This window comes from Panicum hallii, chromosome 8 (assembly GCF_002211085.1).
Source record: "Panicum hallii strain FIL2 chromosome 8, PHallii_v3.1, whole genome shotgun sequence".
Lineage (NCBI taxonomy): Eukaryota > Viridiplantae > Streptophyta > Magnoliopsida > Poales > Poaceae > Panicum > Panicum hallii.
In genome coordinates this window covers 37,366,583-37,392,438 of record NC_038049.1, presented here as the reverse complement: position 1 = coordinate 37,392,438, position 25,856 = coordinate 37,366,583, and the positions used below count along the sequence as shown (strand labels likewise).

Below are 25,856 nucleotides of genomic sequence, written 5' to 3'. Positions count from 1 at the left end.
GACGACGACCCAGATGATGACCCAGAGCCAGCCGTCGCCACAAACTCACCACCACCACCTGAGCCTTACTATGAGAAGCAGATACTTCACTTGGACTCTGCCGAGGGTCCATTCCGCGCGCTTCTCTGGAGGGCCATGCAGAGGATTGGCTTTCCGCGGAAGCCGCATTACGAGGCTCACTTGTTCAGGAATGCACAGCAGGAGGAAGAGTGGTTGGTGTTGATGTTGATTTGCGTTCCGGATGAGAGACCTGGGTGCTGGGTGGAGTATTCCAAGCACATTGATGAGGTACCCAGGAGGACTTTGGAGGCAGGGACTAGTGAAGCTGCCAGGAGGGCACTCTATTTCCTTTGCTAGGCTTACAAGGAAGAGCTCCAGGGTACTGAGTTTCAGCAGTTTCCACGGCGCAAGAGAGGAGCTACTTGTGCGTAGATTCCTGCCCCACCCCCTGGGGAAGGAAGCCTGCTCATGGACACTACGCAGGAGCTGGTCGCCGCTCTCAGCACGGATCTAGATGCAGCCGGGACAGAGATCCAGGAGGTCAAGAAAAAGCTGATGAGGGCCATCAGGGAGAATGCAATTCTGGAGGCTCAGCTGAGAGGAGATCCAGTGTTACCCCTGGAGTACGACAGCATCGAGCCGAAGGAGTACTTGCCTGAGTCACCCCCTCGCAAGCGCATTTACTACGGAGAGCCCGGCTACCGCACCAGCTATCGTTAGAGGATAGATTTAGGAGTTAAGATAGGAGTAAATTTTCTTTCTAGATAGGAGTTTTCTAAGAGTCTTTTGCAATCGTTAGTACGAACGGTCTTAATAGTGTGTTAAATTAGATTAATGTGAAAGTGTGCTTGGTTTTGTGACAATGATGTGATTTGGATCTTTGTAATCATTGCGATAGGTTCTGGAGTGATGACCACAATCATATCAAGCTATTAATACAAATATATAGTTTAGTAAAATTTTGGGGTTATCTATTTTTTTTACTATCTTTACCTTGCCCTTGTTCCTGTCCATTTTCCATGATTGAATTCATGAGTCTCCTTTTTCTAACCCAATCGGATGGTGAACACCAGCTCCGGGTCAGGAGTTGATCAGCCTGCAGCGCCGCTACGGAGGGCGCGCAACAACACCAATCCCGATCCGCAACCAAGCCAACCGCACCAGACGCCACCCGCAGGGATGGAGCAGTTCCTCGCCGCCCAGACTCAGCTGCTGACCAACATGGCGAACACCATCGCCAATATGCAGGCTCAGATGAACCAAGCTCCACCACCTCCACCACCACCAGCAAGGGACGGACACAGGGAGTTCATGAGTCACAAGCCTCCCACATTCTCTCATTCACCGGATCCACTTCAAGCTGATGACTGGATCAAGACCGTGGAGAAGATGCTCAACCTCGCCCAGTGCACCGATAGGGAGAAGGTCCTTTATGCCTCAGGCAGACTGGAAGGGACTGCCGCAGGTTGGTGGGATGCTTACACAGCAGCTCATGACAACCCCGACACCATCAGCTGGCAGGAGTTCAGAAGCAAGTTCAGGGAGCAACACATACCCAAAAGCCTGATGAAGCTTAAGAAACAAGAGTTTCTTGCACTAAAACAACGGACAATGTCCGTGAGCGAGTATCGGGACAAGTTCATCCAACTATCTCGTTACACCCCTGCAGATGTCGCCGATGATGAGAAGCAGGACCACTTCAGGGAGGGTCTGATTGGTCCTATCAAATATCAACTAATGGTGCACACTTTTGACAGTTTCCAGAAGATGGTGGACAAAGCCATCATGGTGGAGCATGCTCGCAAGGAGATGGGTGAGCAGAAGAGAAAGTACGAGTCACCGACGCAGTTCAGCAGCAATGCACTTCTCGCTTCAACGCCCCGCAAGGAACATCTTTCCGCTCAGGAGGACAGAATGTCAGCTTCGGGCAAAGTTAGTACCAGCGCTTCAACCAACAGGGTCAACAGCAGCAGCAAGCTCAACATGCAGGTCAGTCAGTGCAGCGCTCCAACTTTCAGCAGAATCGACAGGGCACCCCTACAAACACACCGATGAGAAACAATGCCACTGCTCCCGCCGGTGGTAATACTTGCTTCAGATGTGGTGAAGCGGGACACTATGCAATCCGTTGTCCCAAGGGAAATGGCCAGAACACTCCAGGCCAGTTTAACAATAGCGGACAGAGGCAGACACCGCAGCAGCAGCAACAGCCCCGAAACAACACGCAGACGCCCCAAAGCAACAAGGGTCAGCAAAACTACGTCCGCGGGCGTGTAAATCATGTCGCTGCGGAGACCGCTCAGGAAGCTCAGGACGTTGTGTTCGGTATGTTTCTTGTCAACTCAGCCCCTGCATCAGTTTTATTCGATTCTGGAGCATCGCATACATTCGTCTCTGCTGAATATGTTGCTAAGTACTTTCCCCTATGCACCATGCCTAGTTCCATGTTAGTAAATTCACCTGGGGGAAATATGAGGGCTGTGTACCGATGTCTCGGGGTAAAAATACAAATCATGGGCAAGGAATTCTGTGCAAACCTGATAGTCTTGCCATCAAGTGGTATTGATATTATTCTCGGAATGGGATGGTTGACAAAATACGACGCAGTGATTCATTGTTCCAAGCGATCAGTGGTTCTCACTAGCCAGGAAGGTGAAAGATTTGAGTTTGTTGCAACACTTCCGTCGGCAACAGATTGTGCAGTGAATCAGTTGAAGGCAAGTTCGATGGAGGATATTAGAGTTGTCAGCGAGTACCCGGATGTCTTCCCGGATGATTTGCCAGGTATGCCACCTGAACGTGACATTGAATGTATCATAGATCTTTTACCTGGTACTGCACCTATTGCCAAGAGGCCATATAAAATGTCAGTTGGTGAATTAGAGGAACTTAAGAAACAACTGAAAGAATTGCTAGGTAAGGGGTACATTCGTCCTAGCTCTTCACCTTGGGGAGCACCCATAATATTCATTGAAAAAAAAGATGGTACACAGTGGATGTGTGTCGATTACAGGGCCTTGAATGAGGTAATTATCAAGAACAAGTATCCATTGCCGCGTATAGAAGATTTGTTTGATTAGTTGAAGGGAGCCAAGGTATTCTCAAAGATTGATTTGAGGTCAGGCTATCATTAGCTGAGGATACGACCTTCAGATATTGCCAAGACAGCATTCACTACTAGATATGGATTATATGAATATACGGTGATGTCGTTCGGGTTGACTAATGCTCCAGCTTACTTTATGTACCTGATGAATAAAGTTTTCATGGAGTACCTCGACAAGTTTGTGGTGGTATTCATTGATGATATTCTGGTGTACTCCAAGAATGACGAGGAACATGAGGAGCATTTGAGACTTGTTTTGCAGAAGCTCAGGGATAATCAGTTGTATGCTAAGCTCAGCAAGTGTGAATTTTGGTTGGAGGAGGTCTCGTTCCTTGGCCATGTTATCACCAAGGGGGGTATTGCAGTAGACCCAGGGAAAGTCAGAGACGTGTTGAAATGGAAGCCGCCTACGACCATGTCGGAGATCCGAAGTTTCTTGGGACTCGCGGGATATTATCGGAGGTTTATAGAAGGCTTTTCTAAGATAGTGAAACCTCTTACTTCGTTACTGGAGAAAGACAAGAAGTTTGAATGGTCAGAGGCATGCCAAGACAATTTTGATGAATTGAGAAAAAGGCTGACGACAGCACCGGTGTTGGCTATGCCCGATATTCACAAGAGTTTCGACATCTATTGTGATGCTTCTAAGCAAGGTCTTGGCTGTGTGTTGATGCAAGAGGGACATGTGATTGCATATGCGTCCCGTCAGTTAAGGAAGCATGAGCAGAACTATCCTACACACGACTTGGAGCTAGCAGCAGTGGTGCATGCTCTGAAGATATGGAGGCATTATTTGCTGGGTCACACATGCCAGATATACACTGATCATAAGAGTCTGAAGTATATTTTCACTCAGAATGACCTCAACTTGAGACAGCGAAGATGGTTAGAGCTTATCAAGGATTATGATCTGGAGATACACTATCACCCGGGGAAGGCAAATGTGGTTGCTGATGCCTTGGTTCAGTTAAATTTTTGATTCAGAAGTTGCATGGTTTAGTATTTCCTCATTTGTTTATACTAAGCAAGTTTAATTTCAATTTCTTTGCAGGGAAGAGGTTGGTCCAGATGCTGCACGCAAGTTCTTAGGTCATACACAGTGGCTTGTCAACTACTGGCTTCTTCAAACTGGTTTGAGTATTGGAATAGGGGATACGATTGCAGATGCAGCCACCATGGAGAAGATTAATCAGACAATTTCTAAAGCTAAGAATGATGTGAAGGAGCTTATTAAACAAGCACATGACAAGCAATTGGAAGCGGAGGCAGGACGCACAATGATGGAGTCTGTCGGAGGAATTCTCCAGCCGGGTGGCGGAAAGCACCCGCCTAATCCTAGTTAAGGATGGGTTTGGAGGGGGCTTAGGAGCGCTCGATCGGTGGACAGATGAACACAGGAGGGACACGGAGATTTTAGAGTGGTTCGAGCCGCCGGAGCGTAATACCCTACGTCCACTATGGTATTGTATTGATTGTGAGAGCCTTGGATGGAACCTAGCCTGGACTTGTGTTCGTGTGATCCTGGATGTTGGAACCCCCTTCTAACGAGTACACCCTCCCTTTTATAGTCCAAGGGGGGTGCTTACACTGAGCCTGACCCCGACATGTGGGTCCGGCTAGCAGAAGCTTGTTCTAAGAGAGATATGGAGATCTTCATCTCCAGCTCCTCTCCGTAGTCCTCTCAATCGGGAAGTTGATGTGCGTATCAATAACTTGGATACGGCCCTGTACAGCCTTGTCTTGCACTGTATCCGGCGTCAGCGTTGCATAACAGTGAAGCCGTGCTGTCTCTGTTAGGATGGGACTTCCCGTCAGGCGGCGAAGCAGCGCTGACCCGATGCGTGTGCACTGTTACAGCGCACGCCTTGGCCTTGCCTATTACAGACCATCATCACGTATGCAGGGCCGTGACGGGACTGTACACAGTCCGCGTACTATGCACGGTGATATGACGCGCCGCCTTCAGAACGGGCGGGCTTACCGTGGGGTTAGCTTACCTGCCCCGTGTATCAGTGGCAGGCCGCACCTTTTGACTTAAGCGCGCCCGACTCAGCTATCGCATTAAATGCTGGTAGGTGGAGAGGCGACCCGTAAGGGGTCTCAGGCCGCAGGCACGCGGCGGGGCCAGCCCCGCTCCTCCCGCTGGGCAACACATGGTGACACCGGACCCCTTCCCAGGGGAAGGAGGGCCCGGGGCCGCCGAGACCGGTTGGAGCGGGCTGGCCTGTGATGGTCCGGCCATCACACGTGGCGGCCCCGGGCCTCCCAGGGGAGGCCGGGTCCGCAGGGGCTACCCGAGAGCTCTCCCGCTCACCTGGGTGTGCAGAGACCCCGGGCCTCATGGAGCTCGGGGGAGGGTCCGGAGACCGCGGTCCCAGCTGTCAGGCCCGGAGGCCGTATGCCACGTGGCCCAGAGGCGAGGGGGAGTATGGATTATGGGAAGCCGAAGGCCTGGACACCCTAGCGGGAGGTACCCCTATCTGTATATACCGACAGAGGCCCCCGGGCCCACCTTGGGAGAGGGATGAACCCGCAGGTGGGGCCAAATCCCAGCATCGCGCCGGGTGGACAGCTCGTTCCCGCCGGGTAAGGGCATGGATGTCCTTTCGCCCGTAGCGGGATCCCCGAGGGGCCCGTCCTCCGCGCGCACCGTGCGCATCAGACGGTTCAGATTCTTGTCTTATTCGAGCCTGTCGCGCGGCTCGGGCGGTTCGGATTCCGCCCTTCCCACGACCCTCCAGCACCCACGCCAATGATTGGTGGGGCCGAGCCCACTGGTCATAGAGTGTGAGGGAAGGGGAAGGCGGGGCTGGCGACCGCTCGACTTCTCCTTGGTCGCCGCAGGACGCTAAGGTGGGAGCAGCCTTTTGCATAAAAGGTATGCGCCGAAGGGAACGGCTACCTTTTCGCTCTTGCCAACAACGGACGCCGTAGCGCCCCTTCATCCCCGCATCCCTTCTCGCGATCGGCTTCCTTGCGCCCGGCTCTTCTCTCTTCCTTGCTCCTCCGCAATCCACCCCAATAATCACCATGGCTTCGCTTCCTTTCCCGCGCCGCTTCCAGAGCCAGGAACAGTTAGACGCTGTGCGGCGCCTTCTGGGGTGGACCGCGCCGGCGAACGCCGGGAAGGTCAGGGTCGGCGAGATTCCCCTCCGCGACCTCGCCGCGGGGGAGTTCGTCCTCTTCAATTCGTACATTATGTGCGGGTTGGTACCTCCGATCTCCTCCTTCTTCCTCCTGCTCCTGGAGGAGTTTGGCCTCCAACTTCATCATCTAACCCCCCACTCCGTTCTCCTCGCGGCGGTCTTCGCCCACTTCATGGAGATGTTCGTGGGGGTGCGCCCCTGCTCCACCATCTTCAAACACTTCTACTCCCTGGTTGGGACCGGGAAGAAGCGCGGCGAGATTGGCGCTTATTACTTCCAGCTCCGGCACGGGATGGCGGGCGCCTACATCGCCGCCTTCTCCAGCTCCAAGTGGGAGGACTGGCGTGAAGGCTGGGTCATCGCGGTAACCGACCCCCACGACCGACTGGAGCTGCCGGCAAAGGGTCCCCAGAGCGATCGGGGCACGTGGAAGGCCAGGCCAACAATACCGGTGGAGCTCGACCCGGTACTGAGCCGGATCAAGAAGCTGGCTAGAAGTGGCCTGACTTCCATGATGGTGCTAGGCGACTTCCTGAAGCGGCGAATCGCCCCCCTGTAGCAGCGGTCCCGGATGGCCTACGTGTATACGGGGCTAAACGACTGCTGCAGGATCGCGCGCGGGCCCGGCGGCGACTTCACCAGGGTGGAGCTAGAGGCGGCGATCCGGGCGATGACCGGCGAGGCGTTCGTTCCAGAGTCCCTGGTCCTCTCGAGCGGGGTGAAGGCCCTGTGCGAGGATCAGGCACTGCGGTCATCGGTCCTGGCGTCGATGCCGACCCTGGATGAGGGCGGCCTGGCGGTCCGGCAACTGGGGGGCGATCCCAACCGCGGGCTCCAGATCCCTGGCTCCACGCCGGACCGCCAGCAACGTTCCAGCGATAGTCCCGGGGGGCCGGGACCCAGAGGTCCGGCCCCCAGCGGGAAAGGGAAAGAGAAGGCGCCGGTGCCAGAGCACCGGTAGAAGGGCCACTCCGGGGCTGCCCCGGCAGAAAGACGCGGTGAGGCCCAGGAGCCTGCACCGGCCCAGAGCTGCCGACCCGAAGGGAGCAAATACCGGAGGCTCCAGCGAGGCGATGGCTCCTTGGTCGGGGAGCTGGCGCCCAAGCGCCAGAAGACCGCGGGAGCAGAGGAGCAGAGCGGGGCTGCACCTCCTCCACCGCGACACCGGCCTGCCCCGAGACAACAGACTCCTCCGCCTCCACCGCCAGAACGGCGGGAAGAGACACCACCACCACCGTCCGAGATCAGGCCACAGTCCCCATCTCCGCCACCTGAAGCTTCGAAGGGCGGGGACCCCCATCAAGGGTCCGGGGGGTCCTCGACAGGGAGGAAACTCCCCCGAGCGGCACGGTGCAGGTGGGAGTGGTACGACTACGCGTAAGCATCCTCCTCATGGTTTTTTCACTATCCCTCTTGGATTCTGGTCCTTAACTATACCGGTGATTCGGCAGGCCGCAATCTTCGGATGCTCCCACTGGGGGGTCCGGCCCCCAGCCAGCGTTGGGACCCTCAGCGCCGAGCCCGGCAGGTCCCCTGCCAGAGTCAGCTCCAGAAGTCCCCGAACCCATGGGTCCGGAGCCGGGAGCCACCACACCGCCACGACCCGAAGCTGCCCCCCAGGGGGAGGACACCAGGTCCGCTGCAACGACCGAGGCGCAGGCGACAGCGCCGGATGTCGAGGTCGGGCCCTCTCCAGCTGAGCTAGCAGCAGAGGGGGCCGCTGCCACGGTGGAGGCTGCAGCGCCAGAGGCAGCGGAGGCGGTGGAGGTCGCGGCGCCGGAGGTGGCTGTACCGGAGGCGACAGAGGCGGCGGCACCGGAGCCAGCAGAGAGAGCGGCACCGGAGGTCGCCGAAGTTGCCAGCAGCGCCGCCCCACCGGCAGAGGAGGAGGAACCGGAGGTGGTGCTGGGAAGGCGCCTCCTCCCGAGCACAGCGGAGGTCCCTCTCCCCCGGCTCATAGCCAAATGCCAGCAAGCTCAACAGGAGCTAGAGGCTGGCATGCGCCGGGAATGGGAGAAGCTGGAGGCGGAGCGCCAGCGGCTCTTCGACTGGGAGGTCCGCCTGGGGGGCCGCATCAACACCGTCTCCGCCCGCTACGCCGAGGAGCGCGCCAAACTCGTGGCGGGGCGCGAGCTCCTGCAGGAGGAGCTGGAGCAGGCGCGCGACCGAGAGGCAGCAGCGCGCCAGCGGGAGTTGGCGGCCACACGGCGGGAAGCAGAGGCTCTCCAGGGGCTGATTGCCGTGGAGAGGCTGAAGGAGGCGGCAGCGAACAGGGAGCGGGCCGCCCGGGAGCTGGCAGACGCGGCGAGGGAGGCGTTTGCCACGGCCGAGGCGCAACAGGCCACCCTCGCGGATCAGGCGGCGGCGGCAGCAAAGAAAGAAGAAGAGCTGGCCGCCCGAGAAGCAGAGGAGGTGGCCCGGCTGCAGGAGCTCCAGAAGCGGGAAGAGGCCGTGGAGGAGGAGCTGGCAGCCGGGAACAGGAGGCTCCAGGAACGCGAGGCAGCGCTCCAGGAGAGGGAGGCCAAGGTGGAGGGACTCTTGGCAGAGCAGCGAGCCGGCACCGGCCGGCTAACAATATGGGTCAGCGCGGTGAACCCTCTACTAGAGGAGCTCGGAGCCGACCCCATCCGAGTGCCGAAGGCCCCTTCTCCGCTTGGTGCCGCACTCCAACTGCTGGACACCACCGCCAGGCGGCTTCAGGACGCGGAGGCCGGGATGCAGGACCTCCTGGAGACGGAGGGGCGGATAGTTGCTCGGGAAGTGGCTGAATACATCCTCACCAGCTTCCGGAGCCATGACCCCTCCATCCAGCTGACTCCAGTTTTAGTCGGACCCGTCCGGGCAACGGCGGCCGCCGCGCGGGAAGGAGTCCTGGAGGCAGTGGGAATGGTTGCATCACGCCTCCGGCGCCGTCCTGAACCTGCAGAAGGTGGGAGCGCCTCCGGACCGCCAGGGCAGTAGTGCCAGTATCTTTTTAGTTATCTCTTTTGTAACATAACTTTAGTTATTGTAATATAGCTTTATATTGTTGTGCACATTTCTAGTAATGCGTTTAAGTATTCCATATGTCTACTTTTTTTGCGAAAAACTTAGCTGTTTTCCTGGTTGTCGATCTGCAAAGTGCCAAAGTGCTTTTGGGCACACCGAGGTCCCGTGGCCCCCCTGGGAGGTAGTCGCGATAGGACGGGACTAGCTGCCATAAAATCGAGGTCCTGCACACGACTTAGGATCGACGTTTAGTAGACGTCCCCACGGGTTCTCAGTCTGGCCAGCGAAGGCCGCCTAAGTTACGTAGCAAGCCAGAGCACTAGGACCTATATTCGAGGATTAAAAGGGGTCCCGGTCCCTTGGTACATGGTTCGAGGTACGACGGCGCTCACCCTAGGAGGGCAGGGCGTGTAGGCTTAGGGTACGGAACCAGGCTAAGCGGCTACACAACCCTGGACCCCAGCAAAGGGCGAGCGCGTTTCCCTCAAGCCAGTTCGCAGGGGTCCGGTTCCTTTTCTCCTGTGAAACAGAGGTCCCGGGCAGAGACGTAGCGTAGCAACTTTGGCAGGGCCTTCGAATGGCACAGACGCGAAAAACCACGTGGGGGGTTAGGGCAACGGAAAACAGGGATAAGCAGAATTGCATAGATATCAAGGACACATTGAGAAACAAATTTTTTCCTTAACGAATTGGCACAGAAAAGTTGTGCGATGTAGACCAGGGGCCGGGTTTACGAGGGCGGACCTGCACTGCCCTGGTCCGCACGTTGGGGCTACCAATTACAAAGGAAAAAATTCCTCTCAACTAGGTCCTAGGGGTAGAACTTACGGAGGTGCTCAATGTTCCATGGGTTGGGTAGTTGCATTCCATCCTCCGCTGCCAGACGAACAGATCCGGGTCGGCACACCTTTGTCACCTTGAAGGGCCACTCCCAGCTGGGGGAGAGCTTGTGCATACCCTCCCGGTTCAAGATTCGCCTTAGGACTAGGTCCCCGACCCGGAGTTCCCTACCTCGCACGAACCGTTGGTGGTAGCGCCGGAGCGCTTGGTTGTACCGTGCGTTGCGGACTGCTGCTCACCACCTACGCTCGTCGACGAGGTCCACGTCTTGGCGACGCTCCTGTTCCTGCATTTCCTCATCAAAAGACCGGACTCGCAGAGAGCCTATGGTGATCTCCGGGGGAAGGCACGCTTCGGCCCCGTAGACCAGGAAGAAAGGGGTTTCCCCCGTTGCGCGGCTGGGTGTGGTCCGATTTCCCCATAACACACTCGGAAGCTCTTCAATCCACCTTGCGCCATGCTTCTCAAGGTCACAGTAGGTTCGGATCTTGAGCCCTCTGAGGATTTCGGCATTGGCCCGCTCAACTTGGCCATTGCTCCTGGGATGTGCCACTGAGGCGAAACAGAGCTGGATGCCCATATCCTCACAGTACTCCTGGAAGTACTGGCTCGTGAACTGGGTCCCATTGTCGGTGATGACCCGGTTCGGGACCCCGAACCGGCACATAATTGACCTGAGGAAAGCAGTTGCCGACGCCTTGGTAATGTTGACCACTGGGGTTGCCTCTGGCCACTTGGTGAACTTGTCAATGGCGACATAGAGGTACCGGTACCCGCCGACGGCCCTAGGGAAAGGTCCCAAGATATCCAACCCCCACACCGCAAAGGGCCAGGAGGGAGGAATCATCTGCAGTGCCTGAGCTGGAGTGTGTATCTGCTTTGCGTGGAACTGGCACGCTTTACAGGTCCTTACCAACTCAGCTGCATCCTGGAGTGCTGTCGGCCAGTAAAAACCATGCCGGAAAGCTTTACCAACCAGCGTGCGGGATGAAGAATGACTTCCGCACTCGCCTCCATGGATCTCCGCGAGCAAGTCGCGACCCTCTTCCTGGGTGATGCACCGCATGAGGACGCCGTTGGCGCCACGGCGGTAGAGATCCCCTTCTACCACTGTGTATCGCTTAGCCATCCGGACAATGCGCTCAGCAGATGCTTGATCTTCAGGAAGGTAATTATCCTTCAGGTAGTCCCGGACCTTAGAGATCCATGCATCGGGACCCTCCTGAGTAACTGGGCGTGGCTCCCTGAGGTCTTCGGGACCCTCAAGGGAGCACACGGCCCTTGGCGGGCACCACGGATGGAGCACCGCCGGGACCGCTAGCTTCGAGGTGCTAGTCCGATCCCCCTCGCCCAGATCAGCAGGCTGGGCGGAAGGCTTCAGCAGACGCCTCTGGAAGACGCCTTCAGGCACGGGTGCCTGAGTCGATGTGCTCGCGGAGAGGGCATCAGCTGCTGAATTGACTTCGCGTGGAACGTGTTGCAGTTCCAGCACATCGAAGTCCTTCTCCAGCCTCTTCACATGGATGAGGTAGGCTGCGAGCTGGGGGTTGTTGAAGCAACACTCCCCCCGGACTTGCCTGATAATGAGTTGGGAGTCCCCTTTGACCAGGAGCTCCCGGACCCCCAGGGACAGAGCCGCCGTGAGCCCAAAGATTAAGGCCTCATACTCCGCCATGTTGTTGGTGGTCTCAAAATCGAGGTGCACCATGTACTTCAATTGCTCGCCTCGTGGGTCGATGAGGACCACGCCGGCCCCGGCCCTCTTGCTGCGGGCGGACCCGTCAAAGAAGAGGGTCCAGTGGGGTCCGGTGAACACCGGGGCGCTGGCTTCCGGACGTGGGGGGTCCGTCCCATGGTCCGGACCCCCGGAGTCGTTTGGCGCTGGTGTCCATTCCGCCACGAAGTCAGCTAGGACGTGACTCTTGATGGCGTGGCGCGGCTGGAAGTCGAGTTGGAATCCTACGAGCTCAGCTGCCCACTTGGCGACATTGCCTGTGGCGTTGGAGTTGTGGAGGATGGCCCTCAAAGTGTTGGAGGTTACCACCATAATCTTGTGGGCCTGAAAATAATGACGGAGTTTCCTGGACGCAACGAGTATGGCATAAAGAAGCTTATGCGTCTCGGGATACCTGGCCTTTGCCTCGTGAAGGACCTCGCTGACATAGTAGACCGGCTTTTGGATGGTCCTGACTCTGCCAGGTGGATTAGACCCTTCGGAATCAGCTGGGTTCCCGTCGGCCCCCAGGCTGTTTAGCGCTTGTCCGGGTCGGGACCCGGCCGGACCCTCCGAAGTAGGGCCGGTTTCCGGAGTGGTGGAGGCCGGACCTCCTTCTCTTGCAGGGGGGTCCGCGGGGGCCCCCTGCGAGAGAGGCTCGGACCTCTCGGTGACCAGCACCATGCTGATTATTTCGGTCGTTGCTGCAAGATAAAGAAACAGTGTCTCACCTGGGTCCGGTGCGACCAGGATCGGCAAGGAGGTAAGGTACTGCTTCATCTCTTGGAAGGCACATTCTGCCTCTTCGGTCCATGTGAATGGGCCGGACCCCCTCATCAACTTGAAGAAGGGAAGTGCCCTCTCGGCCAGCCTCGAAATGAAGCGGCTGAGAGCTGCCAGTGACCCCGTCAACCTTTGTACATCCTTGAGGCGTGCAGGGGGTCTCATCGCCTCGATTGCCCGGACCTTATCCGGGTTGGCTTCGATTCCCCGGTGGGAGACCAGGAATCCAAGGAGCTTCCCCGCCGATACGCCAAAGACGCACTTCTCGGGGTTAAGCTTGGTGGAGGTTGCCCGTAACTTGTCAAAAACTCGAGCTAAATTTTCTAATAGAGAACACGACTCCCTAGTCTTAACAACGATGTCATCGACATACACCTCCACAATATCTCTAACCAAATCACCTAGAGTGATATTCATTGCATGAGCAAAGGTGGGTAGAGCATTGAGCAATCCATAAGGCATCACTACATAACAATAGAGACCATCCACTGTTACAAAAGCTGTATGCTTCCTATCATCTCTAGCCATTGATTTGATGGAAACCAGAATAGGCATCTATGAAGGACAGCAAATCACACCCGGAGGTGGAGTCTACAATCTGATCAATACGCGGGAGTGGATAAGGGTCTTTTGGACATGCCTTATTAAGATTGGTGTAGTCGATGCACATCCGAAGCTTCCCGTTGGCCTTTGGGACCACCACCGAGTTGGCCAACCATACAGGATGGTAGACCTCCTCGATGAAGCCAGCCTGCAGCAGCTTGCGGACCTCTTCACGGATGAAGTTTTGCCGCTCGATGGACTGCTTGCGTGGTTTCTGCCGGACCGGCCTGGCGTCGGGGTGGATCTTCAGATGATGCTCAATCACCTCCCTGGGGATCCCGGGCATTTGTGATGGTTCCCAGGCGAACACATCAACATTTGCCCGGAGGAAGGCGATGAGCGCGCTTTCCTATTTCTCTCCCAGGTTGCCACCGATACGGGTGGTCTGGGAGGCCTCCGCTCCGACCTGGATGGTCTTCACGGGAACGTTGTTCGTGTCAGACGGACAGACCCTCGGTGCCTTGGCCGGAACCTTGGCACGCGAGGTTGAGGGGTCGGACCCCTGGGCGCCTGCTACAGGGGCAAGTCCTGTGGCCAGCGCATGGAGCTTTTCGACCGCCACAACAGCAGCGGCCCGATCGCTCTGGACGGTGAGGACGCCTGCCGGGGAAGGCATTTTCAGGACCAGGTACCCGTAGTGGGCAACGGCCATGAACCGGTACAGTGCCGGTCTGCCGATGATGGCGTTGAAGGGGAGGTTAACTTCCGCAACCTCGAACTGCACGTTCTCGGTACGGAAGTTGTCCTCCGTCTCGAATGTAACCGGTAGGGTGATGGTGCCTACCGGGTATACGGGATCCGGGACCACTCCTGAGAATGGGCGTGATGGAGCCAACTTGGACTCCGGGATCTGCAGGTGCTTGAACGCTGCATAGCTGATGACGCTGAGGCCGGCGCCTCCGTCGATCAGCACATGGTGAAGGCGGACATTGGCGATGGTGGGTGCTGTAACGAGCGGCAGCACTCCGGCACCCGCCATGTTCTCTGGGCAATCAGATGGCCCAAAGGAGATGGTAGTGCCTTTCCACCGCTGATGGGGCGCCGCTCTCAGCACCCCTGGCTTCACCGAGAGGACTTCCCGGCGAAGGGCCTTGACGTCTCGCCGGGAGACGAGCTCCGAGCTGTCGCCGTACATAACGTACAGCTTCTTGCGGCGCTCGTCCCCGCCGGACTCAGAATCGGACTGCTGGAAAAGTCCCTTGAGGTCTTTGTTGGGGGCTTGATACCCCAACTCCCTCTCCGTCGCAGCTGCGTCGGCATCGGAGGCTTTCTCCTTACCGGACCGGCGCGGTGGGAAGGAGCCCTCCTTGGAGGCTTGATCTCGCCTCTTGCTGAGGCGCTCCGCGAGCTTCTGGATCTCGCGGCACTTGGTGGCGCTGTGGCGAGCCCCCGGATGAACAGGGCACGACCCGGGGTCGGTGCGCTGCTGTCGCGGGCGCTTGCCACGGGAGTTCTAGCCCCCGGTCGTCGCAGCTGCAACGGCCGGACCCCCAATCCGTGACTTGTCGAAGCCACGGACCTTCTTATTCTTCTTCTTGCCGCTGCCAGGGGCAGGGACGCTGGGTCCGCTCGTCTGAGCGGGACCTGCCTGGGTTGCAGAGTGCCATGCACGGCCTTCTGCAGCCCGGGCGCATTTGTCCGCCAGAGCGAACAGGGTGGTGACGGCTTCCACCTGGTGGGTCGCCAGCTTCTCTAGCATCTTCTCGTCTCGGACCCCCTGTCGGAAGGCCGTGATAATAGATGCATCGGAGATACGTGGGATAGTTCCACGTACCTTGGTGAAGCGGGAGATGAAGGCCCGGAGGGTTTCCCCGGGTTGTTGCCTCACGGCGTGGAGGTGGGCCTCCACGCCATGCTGCTGGTACGCGCTGGCGAAGTTCGCAGTGAACTGCGCGCAGAGCTCACCCCAGGACTGGATGGATCCCGGGGTGAGGTTCATAAGCCAGGTTCGGGCTGGCCCGGTCAAGGCTACATGAAAGTAACTTGCCATGACGGCTTCGTTACCTCCAGCTGCCGTGATGGCGGTGATGTAGACCTGCAGGAACTCTGACGGGTTGGAGGACCCGTCATATTTTTCCGGCAGGTGAGGCCGAAACTTGGACGGCCAGGCGACTGCGCGGAGGTGGTCTGCGAACGCTGCGCAACCCACACCCGACACCGGCGCCTGGGGGAGTCCCTGCGACCTGGCCGCAGCCGCATCGAGCTCGGGCGCAAGGTTCCGACCCTCAATATTGAGTCGTCGGTTGCGCGCCCGCTCGATGGAGACCCTGGCGTCCTCTCCCGCATGCCTGCGGTTGAGCTCCGCCCGGAGGTCTTCGGTCCGTGCACTCCTCACGGATGGTGAGTGCACGGAACCGGATGCACCGCCCTGGCGACGGCGCTGCCTGGAAACAGACCCCCCCGCAGAGCCTGGGAAGCCTGTGCCAGGTTGAGGAAACGGTCGACGTCGTCACGCCATTGTCTGTGCGCGTCTGGCGACGCTGCCTCGCCAGGGGGGTTGCGGAGCAACTCCCTGGCTGCCATGAGGGGCCCGCTCGGTGGGAGCACCGATTGGGCCACAGAGGCCCGCTCCGCTGCACACGGTGGAGCAGCACGCGGGGCCACTCTGGAGGCGAGATGGCGCGAGGCGTGTGGCGCCGTTGACGCCACTTCTTCACCGATCAGGAGGTCATGGTGGCCATTTTCCTGCGCCATTGAGGTCGCGAAGGTCGACCGAGCGCAAACCAAACCTAAACCCCCTACCTGGCGCGCCAAATGTCGGAGGAATTCTCCAGCCGGGTGGCGGAAAGCACCCGCCTAATCCTAGTTAAGGATGGGTTTGGAGGGGGCTTAGGAGCGCTCGATCGGTGGACAGATGAACACAGGAGGGACACGGAGATTTTAGAGTGGTTCGGGCCGCCGGAGTGTAATACCCTACGTCCACTATGGTATTGTATTGATTGTGAGAGCCTTGGATGGAACCTAGCCTGGACTTGTGTTCGTGTGATTCTGGATGTTGGAACCCCCTTCTAACGAGTACACCCTCCCTTTTATAGTCCAAGGGGGGTGCTTACACTGAGCCTGACCCCAACATGTGGGTCCGGCCAGCAGAAGCTTGTTCTAAGAGAGATATGGAGATCTTCATCTCCAGCTCCTCTCCGTAGTCCTCTCAATCGGGAAGTTGATGTGCGTATCCATAACTTGGATACGGCCCTGTACAGCCTTGTCTTGCACTGTATCCGGCGTCAACGTTGCATAACAGTGAAGCCGTGCTGTCTCTGTTAGGATGGGACTTCCCGTCAGGCGGCGAAGCAGCGCTGACCCGATGCGTGTGCACTGTTACAGCGCACGCCTTGGCCTTGCCTATTACAGACCATCATCACGTATGCAGGGCCGTGACGGGACTGTACACAGTCCGCGTACTGTGCACGGTGATATGACGCGCCGCCTTCAGAACGGGCGGGCTTACCGTGGTGTCAGCTTACCTGCCCCGTGTGTCAGTGGCAGGCCGCACCTTTTGACTTAGGCGCGCCCGACTCAGCTACCGCATTAAATGCTGGTAGGTGGAGAGGCGACCCGTAAGGGGCCTCAGGCCGCAGGCACGCGGCGGGGCCAGCCCCGCTCCTCCCGCTGGGCAACACATGGTGACACCGGACCCCTTCCCAGGGGAAGGAGGACCCGGGGCCGCCGAGACCGGTTGGAGCGGGCTGGCCTGTGATGGTCCGGCCATCACACGTGGCGGCCCCGGACCTCCCAGGGGAGGCCGGGTCCGCAGGGGCTACCCGAGAGCTCTCCCGCTCACCTGGGTGTGCAGAGACCCTGGGCCTCATGGAGCTCGGGGGAGGGTCCGGAGACCGCGGTCCCAGCTGTCAGGCCCGGAGGCCGTATGCCACGTGGCCCAGAGGCGAGGGGGAGTATGGATTATGGGAAGCCGAAGGCCTGGACACCCTAGTGGGAGGTACCCTATCTGTATGTACCGACAGAGTCATTTGAAAATAAAGTAAACCAGGTAGTTGTTTGCCTCGTTGATTATATATTGCTTCTTATTTTATGGGTCTTTCAATCAAACAAGAGCATTATCCCTCTCAGTTCAGTTGTTAACTTCTCTTTCCTTTCCAGGTTCTCAATAAGGCTCGTGATGATGCTGGAAGCAGTGCTCAGAATAGCTTATCTGAAAGCAACAATTTGAAGGCTATGGTCACTGCAGGGCTCAAAGGGCAGTTTTATTAACATTTCGCAAATGGCTGCTTGTGTTGGACAGCAGAATGTTGAGGGCAAGCGGATACCATTTGGTTCCAGTGGTCGAACATTGCCACATTTTGCAAAAGATGACTATGGTCCTGAAAGTCGTGGGTTTGACACATCAAGAATTTTTCTTTCATGCTATAGGTGGTAGGGAAGGTCTGATTGATACGGCCGTGAAGACTTCTGAGACTGGGTATATCCAACGCAGGCTTGTGAAAGCCATGGAAGACATCATGGTGAAATATGATGGTACCGTAAGAAATTCCTTGGGAGATGTCATTCAGTTCCTATATGGGGAAGATGGCATGGATGCTGTTTGGATTGAAGAACAGAAGTTGGGACTCCTTGCAGATGAAAAAGGATGAGTTTGATAATTTATTCCTCTATGAATTGGATGATGAGAACTGGAAGCCTAACTACCTGCTGCCTGTCCATGTTTATGATTTGAAGACCATCATTGAATTCAGAAATGTGTTAGGCAGAGGTTCAGAAGCTAGAAACTGACCAGTTCCAGCTTGGGACTGAGATTGCTACAAATGGTGCCTATGCTTGTCAATCTCAAGCGGCTTATCTGGAATGCCCACAAGACATTCAAGATTGACACCAGAACATGTTCAGACATGCACCCGATGGAAATTGTGGAAGCAACAGATAAGCTGCAAGAAAGACTTAAAGTTGTGCATGGTGATGATGCTATGAGCATTTTGGCACAGAAGAACGCAACTTTGTTCCTTAATGTTCATCTCCGTGCCACATTTGCTAGCAAGAGGGTCCTGAACGAATATAGGCTTACAAGGGAAGCATTTGAGTGGATCATTGATGAGATTGTGTCCAGGTTTTCAGTCTTTGGTGGCCCCTGGTTAAATGATTGGATGTGTGGCTGCACAGTCCATTGGGGAACCAGCGACTCAAATGACTCTCAATACCTTCCATTATGCTGGTGTTAGTGCCAAGAATGTTACTCTTGGAGTTCCCAGGCTGAAAGAGATCATTAATGTTGCCAAGAAAATAAAAACACCATCATTGTCTGTTTATCTAAAGCCTGAGGTGAACAAGAAGAAAGAATTGGCTAAGAATGTCCAATGTGCGTTGGAGTACACTACACTGCGCAGTGTGACCCATGCTACTGAGATTTGGTATGATCCTGATCCTACGGGGACCATCATTGAAGAGGATGTGGAATTTGTCTAGTCGTATTATGAAATGCCTGATGGGGATATTGACCCGGATAAGATTTCTCCTTGGCTGCTGCGTATTGAGCTTGATCGTGAGATGATGGTTGATAAGAATTTGAGCATGGCTGATATCGCTGAGAAGATCAACAGCGAGTTAGATGACGACTTATCATGCATATTTAGCGATGATAATGCAGATGAGCTTATCCTTTGTCTGCGCATCACAAGTGATGAAGCTTTGAATGGAGATATGAAAGACGAGTCTGCGGAGGATGACGTCTTCCTTAAGACGATAAGAGAGTAACATGCTGACAGAGATGGCTCTTCGAGGCATTCCGGATATTAACAAGGTATTCATCAAAGAAGTTAAGATTAATAAATTTGATGAAAATGGTGGTTTCAAACCAGTTGAAGAAGTGATGCTTGATACAGATGGTGTCAAGTCATGTGCCACGAGGACGTTGATTCCACAAGAACAACAAGTAACCATTTGATTGAAGTGATTTGAGGTTCTTGGAATTGAGGCTGTCCGTCGGGCCCTCTTGGATGAACTTCGGGTGGTCATATCTTTTGATGTATCCTATGTAAACTATAGGCATCTGGCCATTCTTTGCGATACAATGACATATAGAGGTCATCTGATGGCAATTACAAGGCATGGTATCACTCGCAATGACACAGGAACTCTTATGAGATGTTCTTTTGAAGAGACTGTGGATATCTTGCTTGACGCCGCTGTGTATCATCTGACTACCTGAAAGGTGTCACGGAGAACATTATGCTTTGCCAGCTTGCTCCTATTGGTACTGGAGGCTGCACACTATTTCAATGACCTGTTTCAGCATGAAGGAATAATGTCGCATCTGATGAGTCCGACTTCAGGGCTTCTCCCATTGATACAAATGCTTCTTTCTCGCCATATGTCTGGCATATGGCGTTATCACCAGTCCCTTCACAAGGTTACTCTCAATACTCAGGGGGATACAGTCCAAGTCCTAGCTCAGAAACAGTTACAACCCCATTTCTCCATCGTACACTCCTGTATCACCAATTTATACTCCTATTTCTCAAGCATACACTCCTGCATCATTGCTTAATGCTCCTACTTCAACATCATATAGCGCAGCAAGTCCAATTTACTCACCACAACTCCATTTTACACCCCGACGAGCCCAATTTACTCACAAATTCCTTCATACTCACCCACAACTCCAATTTACAATCCTTTATCTCCTAGCTATAGTCCTACATCAAGCTATAATCCTGGTTCTCCAAATTAGAGTCCACTTCGCCAGCTTATAGTCCAACCATGGAAACATATAGCCCTACATCTCCTGCATACAGCCCCATAGCGCCTTCATATAGCCCAGCATCACCATCATATAGCCCAACATCACCATTGTACAGTCCTACGTCTCCATCATACAGCCCTTCATCGCCCTTATACAGCCCAGCATCACCTACATACAGCCCTACATCGCCTGGTTACAGCCCGACCTCACCAAATTACAGCCCAACATCGCCAAACTACAGCCCAACTTCACCGAGCTATAATCCTTCATTTGCCAAGTATTCTCCGAGCACTTACTCTCCAAGCAACCCAAGAATGACTCCAAACAGCAAGATTTCTCCAGACTACAGGTATTGAAAGTTCTAAAGAGCTGCAAACTTATCTTTCGAAACTGATAATACTCGTGCCTCCTTTGTTGATCTGTGTTCATATATCTATGTTTTGATTGCTTCTATCACTCTTTTCCATTTCAGCCCAACTTCACCGACATACTCACCGACTTCACCAACGTATTCACTACAAGTCCATCATACAACCCAACCAGGTAAGCCCCCATTCAGGCTTCATCATCTGGCTCCATTTTAGTCGTATGTTCCTTTCTTGGATGTTGTGGGTTTTCTAACGCATTGCTTGACTTGTGCAGCCCAATTGACAACTCTGGAGGATCTAGTCCAGATTGCAGCCCAACTTCTCCAAATTACAGGTAATCTAACACAACATTACGGACACATCACCTGCCTATCCTGAAATACGTCATTAGTCGCATTTTTGAATTCGTTCCCACTATGAAGCCTAGTAGATGTTGAAATATTTGGGTTCAGCCCATGTAAATCCAAATAATTCCAATAAAATCTCAAAGGCCTATTAGTGCAAAGGTGCATGCCAACAAGTTATTCCCACCTTACTAGTGGAGGTGGAGGAAACCCAACTTAAATAGTTGGATGCTTTCCATGCTCTTACAAGTGTGGGTGAGAGGAGAAGGAAGAACGCTCGCTCGTCTCGCCTCGCCTCGCCTCGCCGGGCTGGGCACGGGCTTCGGGCGAAGGGCGCGCGACGTGCGCGTGAATGGACCGTCAAAATCCGATGCAACCCTTGCGATCACACGACGTTCTTTTGCAGATTTGTTTTGCCACTTCGAATCTGTTACGGATTTCACGCGCGGAATTTTGGGAACTTGTAACCGACTTGGCTTTTGGGATGTTAAAAACCCTAGCGGTTCTGTTAGCGTCATAATTTGGCTGGGCCAGAAGGTGGGCCGCGAACAAGATGGGCTCAAAGAATAATTGTAATGGGCTTGCGAATCAGCTCCTGCGCGGGCGGTTTAAGGCCATATTGGTCATGTATCTAGTTTAAGTTAGTTTAGATATAGATAGTCAGGATTTGTATCGTAGTCGATCAGAATTGGTTAGGAGAGGCAAGTCTTCATACTATAAATATGTATCCTAGACTACAAATGAAAACAACAACAGGCATTCGCAAACAACTCTCGACGCATCGCCACCCCTGTTTTAGGGTTTTCTCCGGGTGAGTGCTATGAGGCGTGATCGGGGCAGCATTGTGCCCGTCTGTTATCTTTGTGTTTCTCGTGCTGAAGCAGTCCCGGGAGCCTCCCGGCTTCTCGTGTTGTCTGTCGTTGCTCGCCGGTGGGTTTTAACCGACAACATATTTTGGCACGCCCGGTGGGACCATCTTCATCGACTACATCAACTTCCACCGCGAGGATGTCAAAGGAAAACTCAATCGTATATGAGGAGCTTTTCGCTGAGTACAAGCAGAAGTATGATGAGATCAAGGCTCTCTTTGAAGCCGATCTCATGAGCTCTTTTGAGAGGACCCGCCACCACGGCATCAAGAGGAAGGGGTTCTCACCTGAAGGCGCTCTCGATGAAGTGGATCTATCTATCTCTTCAGAGGAGCGCACCAGAGCTCTACGTCAGGAGGTGAACTACATGGTGGCTCATTCGTTGCATCGGCACTCCGAGAGCCTGGTGAACGCTTTTGAGCGTGTCGCGTTGCGCGTGGTCCAAGAGATCATGAAGAATCAGTACTCTCTATCGGGACCTACCCTGGGGAGTCACAAAGGAGAATTGCCGTTCTAGGCTAAGCCACCACTACCCTATACATTCGTGGCTCCAGAATCGCAAATTTCGTCTACAAGATGGGTGGTGACCCTGTGGATCATCAATTCTTCAGTGAGTCGCCTAAGGAAATTCCATATGGGTACATGTATGCACATATACCAGACTGCAACAACCTGGTATATTGGACGCAGCGGGCGACTGAAGGAGTTTGTGGAATAGATGTCGATAAGCAAGCGTAGCTAGCTAAATATGCCACTGGGCTAAGTCATGATAGCATGCACTCGGCCCCAGGAGTTCAAACTGTGGACCAGATTAGTACCGTCTTGTGGGATCAATTTGGTATTTTACCAAAAAGGCGAGCGATCGGCTATACTAAGCCGTATCCAAGTGAATATGATTTGATCCCTCTAACACCCAAGTATTGGCTCCTTGAGTTCATCAAGTTCAGTGGGTCGGAAGGGTCCAGCTCTATCAAGCATGTGAGTCGATACTTGGCACAATTGAGGATGATCTCAGTGTCGGATCCTTTGCGAGTAAGGTTTTTCTCGCAGTCTCTTCTAGGGCCAGCTTTTGGATGGTACACTTCATTGGGTCCTGACTCGATCCGCACATGGAAACAGCTGGAGGAGCAATTCCACATCCAATACCATTCGGAAGTTGCGGAGTGGACTCGGGGGGCAAATCCCGTGTCCTGTAAGTGGGTGAAGCAGCAGGGACCTGTAAAGCGTTTTGACTTTGACGTATGCAAGGTTGAGCAGATATTTGATCCTTTACTAAAGGAAAAGCAGTTGAAGTTACCGGAAGGCTGTAAGTTTCCTACAGCATAAGAGCTACCAGGGAGGTCATACTGCAAATGGCATCATTCTTTCACCCACAACACCAGCGACTGCAAAGAACTCCATCGACAGATTCAATCGGCTATTGAGCAGGGCCGATTGATCTTAGGTCAGTATGCCATGAAGGTCGACACTCAGCCTTTTCCAAGCGTGAACATGGTAGAGGGTTGTGACCGATCTGCTCGATGATAATTGGATTTCGCATTTGGTATCAATATGGCAGGGCCTGTGCCACGTCGCTATGCAAGGAAGGAAAAGGCCGATCCCTGCGATCGGCTCCAAAAAGGGAAAAGGAATACATCACTGAATAGCAAGTGAGACACGTTAGGAATCAACGGCCGGCTTCTGCCCATCTCCTCAAGAAGTATGAATACTAGTAACGGCAACGTCTCCAGTATGAATCAGAGGGTGAAGAATGTGAGCACCGTACTGGGAAGAGTCTGAAGAAGCAGAGTCTGAAGAAGCGTGAAGATACACGTGACCATTGGCATTGCCCGTTGTTATCGCCATAATTTAGCTGAGCCAGAAGGTGGGCCGCGAGCAAGATGGGCTCAAAGGATAATTGTGTATACCTCAGTGGGCGTGGCGGTAAAATACCGATAGTAGAGGCCCTTTGCCCTACAAATCATGTACCCTTTATATACTGGCCTAGGCCTCAATGCAATACAATCAATCCATCCATTATAAACCAATTCTATTATTCTACAGGCATGTTTAAATTGTTGAATTACTGAGTTCATGGGCTCCTTGGGCATCTCTGCATTTTATTGCTTGCTGCAGTGGACTTGTCTGATGTATCTTCATTCAGAATTTTTGATGCAGGATTACAGATTATACAAATAAATCTGTCACACTCGGTTTTAAGGAGAAACCAGATGCATCTCATGTGCGGTAGGATCAAGTTTATACACATATGACAGACGATACAAGTGTATATCCGACACAATATCATAACGAAAGAGGGTATTAAAGTACTTTATTACATGACCGAAAGTCTTAATCTTAAGCAATCAATAAACATCTTAAGCTAGCACCGGAACTTCATCTTCATATGCAGATGACTGGAAGACATATGCCTAGAACTTCTCGAAGTCTTCAGGGTACTGAATAAATTATATGACATGCAAGGCTAAATTCAAGGAATAGCTGACATGATTTAACTGTGATAAACACCTTTAGTTGATCAAGTTTTATTAGCAAGCGTTAACTAAGTCTAAGTGTATACCATAAACCCATAAGCAAGTAAAAGAGATAAGTAACAACAGTACCATAAATAAAGAACATCAATTTAGATCATCTTGAAGTTCAATTATCATGTGAGGTTCCAAGCCGCTCTTAAACGTGAGCACGGCTGATACCACAACTCGTGTTTCCCTTGATGCTCAGGTTTGCAAGGCCCTTAAACACTTCCAATCTGAGTTGAGTGGCAGGGATTCACTAGGAGACCTTTACAGAGATTCCCTAACTTGCAATGGTTTGCTAAGGTTTCAAGCCGTAGTGGTCATAACCCTTCCTAATAAGGCGGTACCTTAATTAGGGACCATAAACAAAGCCTCCAAGAGGACCGGGCTATACCCCATCAACGCACTCCCTTCTTGCCTTTTCGGCAAGACCAATTACAAGCTAAAGTTTCTAATTAATTAGCCAAGACCAGAGCCATGTAGTATTGTGGTTGTACTGTTTTTCTAGGTGGTTCTTCATATTCCAATTAATGCAATGATCTTATAGTTATCACAATAAAGTATTTCCAGAACATGAAGTAAAACAGTGTAGCATTTGTTTCAAGTTAACCAACCATAGCCCAAAGGTATACACAACTAGCAAAGCTACCCAACATAAAGTAAACAACCCAGGTTTAGTGAAGGAAAAAAACTAGGGATGTTCTTAATTTGGGATTCCATCATATTATAGACACATGCATGCATATAAATTAAATGTGTATAGAAAAAGTTATTGGGACAGAATATGATCAAGGACCACTTGCTTTCCTCAAAACATTACTGCTGCTTAGGGGCGTCTTCAAAGCCTCGGTCTTGCGGATCCTCGAACTACTTACCGTCTATCGCATCACACAAGTTCATACAAGCAAACTAGTACAACAAATAAGAAACAATACACCAAACAATATAAACAGAACAAAACAAGGTGATGAAACTACTATACACGTTGCAAGAATCGCGTAAGCGCAAGAATCGATGAAAATAGAGTTGAAACGAAAAAGTTATGGCTAAAACATGGTTCCAGGGGTTTATTTGAAAGGATTTTGAAAGGAAAAGGGCTCTGACCAAAGAAACCGAGGGCTAAAACATAAATAAACCTTAAACTCGAGGCTTAGATTGAAAACCGAGGGATTAGGGGCAGCAGGTTGGATTTTGTAAAAGCGCAAGGGTTAAAACAGAAGAAAAAGGACCTAGATGTAATTACTTTTGAACTAGGGCAGACTGTGGGTTGATTTTCATAAAATGTAGGGGCTATTTTGCAAAAAGTTCAAGATTGACCGGTACAGGTTTGTTTTGACTTGGGTCTAGATTAGATCTAACCCTCGGATCCAGATCCGATGGCGGGCAGGGCGGCTTGGGCGGCGGCGCTGGCGCTCAACGGCGAGCTGCGGTGGCGGGCGACCGGAACTTCGCGGAGAAACGCGAAATCGCGTTCCCGGCCTTGAAATCGAGCACGGCTAGCCCGCGGAGGATGCTAGAGCGACTGAGAAAGCAATGGAAAGCTCGGGTTGGCGAGTCAAGGGCTGGAGAGGGGCGCACAGTGGCGGCGTGTGGCTCCATTGCTCCGGCGAGCAATTGCCGTGGCGAGAGAGCGAGAGGGAGGGAAAAGAGTGGCCGGCGACGAAGCTTACCACCGCGCGAAGCTTCTGCGTCTCTCAGTCGACGAAGGAAGGCGGTAGAGTGGCGGTTCGAGGGTGGCCCGAGCTCGACGAAGGCGGTGATGCGATCTAGGGTTTGTGGGGCACGAGGGCGGCGGCTGCGGTCGATGGGAGGTCAAGTGAACGGGCAGCATTATTTATGGGGCGGTCGAGAGGCCTCAGTGTGCGGGCCCAGGCGCGCTAGGAGGCAT

The 25,856-nt window shown here is 53.7% G+C and overlaps 1 pseudogene; it reads left to right on the top strand.

Annotated features, from left to right (window-relative positions):
• The first annotated feature begins 1,809 nt into the window (after positions 1-1,809).
• LOC112903766 lies at positions 1,810-18,268 on the top strand (annotated as a pseudogene).
• The last annotated feature ends 7,588 nt before the right edge of the window (positions 18,269-25,856 follow it).